Source organism: Sebastes fasciatus, chromosome 14 (genome assembly GCF_043250625.1).
Source record: "Sebastes fasciatus isolate fSebFas1 chromosome 14, fSebFas1.pri, whole genome shotgun sequence".
Classification (NCBI taxonomy): domain Eukaryota; kingdom Metazoa; phylum Chordata; class Actinopteri; order Perciformes; family Sebastidae; genus Sebastes; species Sebastes fasciatus.
Genome location: NC_133808.1, coordinates 7419696 through 7425009, shown reverse-complemented (window position 1 = coordinate 7425009; position 5314 = coordinate 7419696).

The following is a 5314-nucleotide window of genomic DNA, read 5'->3' as shown; positions in this document are numbered from 1 at the left end:
TTTTGTGATCGTGAATGAAACTCATGCAAACATTGAACTGCGTATTTTCATTTTGGTCATTCATTTCACAATATATTACATAACATTTATTTTGACAGAATTGCTGAAGACAAACTATTATGATCACTCTGTGATCAACAAATAATCCCAGTTTAGAATGTGACCGCTGATTTTCAAAGAGCATCAAAAGGAAGGGGTTAGCTGCGCTGTGGAAGGACGCAGGTTAGAATCCTTCGACTGACTCAGAAAGTCTTGATGAGGAATGTAAACAGGTGATGTTCTCTTAGTATCTACTGTTGAATGGCTGTTTGAGCTATTCACTTAAAGGATAACTTTGGTATTTTCCAACCGGGATCCTATTTTTTACATGTTTTTGTGTCTAAGTGACGAATGGGGGACAAAAATTTCTGAAACGGGTCCAGTATTAAGGGATAACGCTGCAGATGGCAACCGCGAAAACGAGCTGCAAGGGCAGTGAGCAGCGTCAGTGTAACGTTTGGTCCAATCAAAGTTCTTGTTTTTGCCACTGACGGGCTCAGAACGTTATTACAAGTGTCTGACAACATTATGGAAAGGACCCTACAGAGTCTTGTTTATTGTGTCCAAGTCCAGCTCAAAGATGAATGAATAAATACGGGGCGGCCATTGAATTCAAAGACCTCATCCACATCGTCGTAATCATCTAAATATTTAGCCATGACATTGGAAATCCTTTAGATAACACTAAGCTGCACTTTCTGTACTCTAACTAGGCTTGTCATTTTGCTTTTTTTACAGAAATAAAACCCATTTAGTTCATTTTGGCGTATCAGCGCCATGTTATCAATAGATAGTCGGACGATGGACGCTACAAACTGAAAGTGAATGCGTCTGCTCCATATGGAGTCACAGCTCAGACTAGCAGGAGTCAGATTTCACACACACACAGGATGAGAGAGAGTTGACATACCGAGAGATGGCAGAGGATTTGGTGTCAAAGCGAAAAGCAAACGCTTCTATTTGGCAATATTTCATATTTAAAACCAATTCTATAAGGGAGCTATAACGTTAATGAGATAATCGCCGCGACGGGGACGGAGCGATCACAGCCGGTGTGCACCACCGTGTGGCCCCGCAGCAAAAGCTGGACCGGAGAGGCTATACACACAGCCACCCGACGGTAAAGATCAAAGTAAGCGCGCTACATATATTGACCGTAATCTTATCTTGTAAATGTCCGGTGTAATCGGTAACACCGGTGTTGTCACAAGGTTATTAACTGGTGGGAAAATTTCCTCACCGTCACATCCCTAACTCCAACACAACAAACTCTGCCCGGCTACCACTCGCATTTCCACCATGGATGTATTCCACTATTCCACCGTTGTCTTCCGGCAACACGTCACCTCACCAGATTTCAGAACGAGACTTCTCCTTGAGGGAGACTTTTTCCTTAATGTCAGACACTTATAATATCAATCAGTGCCTCTCATGACAAAAACAAGCACTTTTAGTGGACGTAAATGACGGTGCTAGCTTGCCCCAATAGCAACATATTGCAGCCTGTGAGCAGCTGCCGTCTACAGCGCTCTCTCTCAATACTGGACCAGTTGCAGAGATTGTTGTCGCTATTAGTCAGTTAGACACGAAAACATGGGAAAATAAAGTCCAGGCTGAAAAATACCAAAGTTACCCTTTAATACGTTGTTAATTAGTGGCCAAGAGTTGAGGACCAGCTTTGAGTGTTTCACTCCCAATATGAATGTGCTAATAGCCAAATCTTTCCAACATTTTTTTTTTTCAAAGAACTGGTGAAGCTTGCCCCAGGAGTAGTTTGGATTTGCATGTGTAGAGAAAAGACAATCTTTTGTCACAATTAATGGTGCAACTACTGTAAATCCAATGACCTTTATCTGCAGATTCTTTGCAACAAGGAACTCATATTTCACCCTCAGTATAGTCATTTAATAAAAACAAGCCAGGCTGTGCAACAAAATTGAGACACTGATGTAGTTCATATGCAGATTTGCTCTTTGCAACGGTTTGAATTATATGTTCAGGTTTTGTAGTTTGAGTTTTTGCATAGTTTGCATTTTGTTGGATTAACAACAGCCGTCGTCTTCGACCCGCAGAGTCACATCTGACTCCCTAACTTGATTTTTGTCCCAAAGCCAGAGTATCTTACTACCCCTAAGCCTCATTGTGGCACCATTGGAATGGGTATTGGCAAGCTCCAGGCCAGAGATGTACACTGTGCCAGCAACTACCCATAATTCTTTTACCTCAATTAGTGCCAGCTGCTCGGCCTTTAGTATTGACAGATAGTTGTATATTATCCCTGGCTGCATTAAATGCTTCAGAGATTTGCACTGTAATTTCAACCACAAAGTTTAGCAAATCCTTGACACTGTGCTAACTTGTGGTGGTGCCACTTCCTAAAGACATTAGTGTGTTACGCCATCATCCTGGTGTTCAGTGTTGCTCGAGGTTTCCTGTGGGGAAACATTGAATTAGACTTTGCTCTACCACAAAAAAAGAGAGGATAAGTCTAAAAGCACATGATTTTATTCATCATTCATATAATTATTTAATCATTTTCAATAGGCCTGTTATGAGAAGTCGTTATAAGATAAGATATACTTTATGGTACCGCAAGGAAAAACAACACACATAGATAGATAGATAGATAAATAGATAGATAGATGTACTGTAGTCAATGTGCAAATGTAGATGTGCAAAATTCAACATGTGCAAGAATATTACAGGACTAACACACAATGGAGTGTGGTTGAGACCGAAACTATACAGTAAAGCTGAGAGTTAGTAAATAATCACGTCACATTAGTCCCCAACAAAATCATATTATACAATACTACTTGTTACTATTTAGCATTTTGATCGAGGAAGGACTGAATACATTTTTCATATAAAGTCTGAAGATAGTGATGTTCTTTTTCCCCCGTGATCTTCATGGCCGTTTGAGTAAGACGTGCGAGCTTAGGCTTATTACCATACCATACTGTACTTGTATGCTGTATCAAATTACACTTTCAAATTGTTTGATAAAAACAGAATCAATCTATGTACACCGTAGAGTCTAAGCCTTCTCAACAAGGTATACCTCAACAAGGGATTTCATTGGACAAAGTTTGTTTTTGTCATTACAGAAACAATGACTGGGATTTGACCACTCTTGGATAACAGGAATACATATAGCCACACGAGGTTTCCACTCATCACCTTTTCATATGGACACTGAATCCCACCGCAGGGAAAAGTGCAATCTGATCGCTCGTCTTATGATAATATTATAGTTAGGACCGTGAAAGGTCAAACCGCAGCACAGGTCTTGTTTTACGTGGCCTCTGCTGAGAGAACTCACAGATGGCTTCAGCATTGCTGCAGGGCCAACACTCTGCAAAGTGCCTCTGGGAAGGGGATAAATGACCCCTGTCCCTCCTTTCACCGTTCTCCCCTCAGCTCTTTACCCCTTACTCCTGCATGGACTCTTGTTTGAAACTTCTCACTGCTGGATACGAAGCTCCTCAGTTGCTTGTGTCCAGAAATGTGTGCGGCAGCAGAATCTACTCTGTACATGCTGCCTCTGGCACCCAAGGGGCATATCAGAGTAATTGGGGAGGATTAACTGATGATCATCTTTTGACCATGTGACCACACTGTTTAAAAGGTCAGCAACGGTTCATTTCGCCAGCTGTCTTTTAAACCACCTGTTTCACTGTTTTTGACATTTTCTGCAACCACGTTGAGGTATTTGCTAATGATGAAGCCAACCTGAAGAATGGGAAAAAAAAGAACAGTTTCGGAATGCAAAACGTTGAATATCCAAACCTCGATACAAGAATACTCATTTCACATACAGCGTCATCTAGATAGTTATCTGTTCTCCTATTACTGCCCTAATGTGCAGAGCTACTGCTTCTCAAGTTGGCAGCTGTACACCACTCTCACAACCCAGAAGTAACAGTGCACTTTAACAGAGTCATCAAATCCAAAATTAAAATGACATGAACTATATTTAACCCCTTTCCCGCTCTATTTTTGGAACGGTTATGAGAAGTAGTCACGTAGAGTACCTTGCCCGGCACTGGGTACACGCAACACCTGTTTCTGTTTAGAAATGTGAAACTAGACGGAGCACATGTAGTAATCAAATGAGAAAATAATAGAATTTATGGTTTAAAAACATTGCATCTTCAGGGCGTGGCTCGAAATTAATAATAATCAATAACCAAGCCATCCACTCAAATTTAGATTTTTTTTAAATTGCCAGAAATGTCTATGAAGAGACGAAAGGCATGCTTCAGCTGAAGTGCAGATCGTCTCTAGTCTGACTCACCGGATGTAGACTGTGGGTATAAGTCTGCCATTGGCTGCGTACCTCCCCTACCGCTCTCTATTTTGCAAGGTCATGTCTAGATGGTAACCCGTAAATTGCAAAAACTTGCCGCCCAACAATCCTAATCATAACCATTCGAGGTCAATGCCTAACCTCAACCATCTCGCAAGAGTTTTGCAAATTGTGGGTTACCTTCTTGACACGACCTTGGCAAGGGCACCGTCGCTGCATCCTGTGCTTAGCTGCGCCCAAGACAATTGTGATCCGCTTAAAGAAATGTAAACAAGAGTGTTTTCCCCTATAGCAGAATGATGATGTGTGGAGACAGACCTTTTTTAGCGCCAACACAGCGCTGTGGAGATAGGTCTGCATGTCTATGCAGACTAGATCGTCTCACACAGTCTGAAACCCCATCCCCCTATGCGTTTTCAACATCCACAATTTGGAGTTGTGTCCATAAATTTTTCCTAACTTTTCGAAACGTCAGTTGGACAAGTAAACGCAAGTCACACAGCAATGAACCAGGTGTGCTGTGGTGAGAAAGTAACAGGTCGATCGATCACGTCTTGCCCCTACGACAGCAGGCTTTTCACCCTTTGTACTAGTGTGGCCGTTCCGAACAGCAATCAACACTTTTGCCTTCGGACATGGTCGGACAACACACAAACTACTTTGTATCAAGCATACCCTGGCTTTAAATCCAGCAATGTGTCTCTGTGCTAAAGCTACATACAGTATGTCTAACGCTTGAGAAGAGCCCCTTTAAAAAGAATCACACTGATCTTCAACAGAGCGTTATCAAAAAATATACTTTATAAACTTGCTCACATTCTGCTGCTAGCTTTGATCATATTATGAGGTGTTGTAAAGGAAGTTTTTGGAAGATTGCTAAAGCCGGTAAGGAGATTATGTAAGTGCTGGTGCTGAGATGACGCTTGCATTCAAACCGGAGCCACACTAACTAACAGCTTTGTGAGG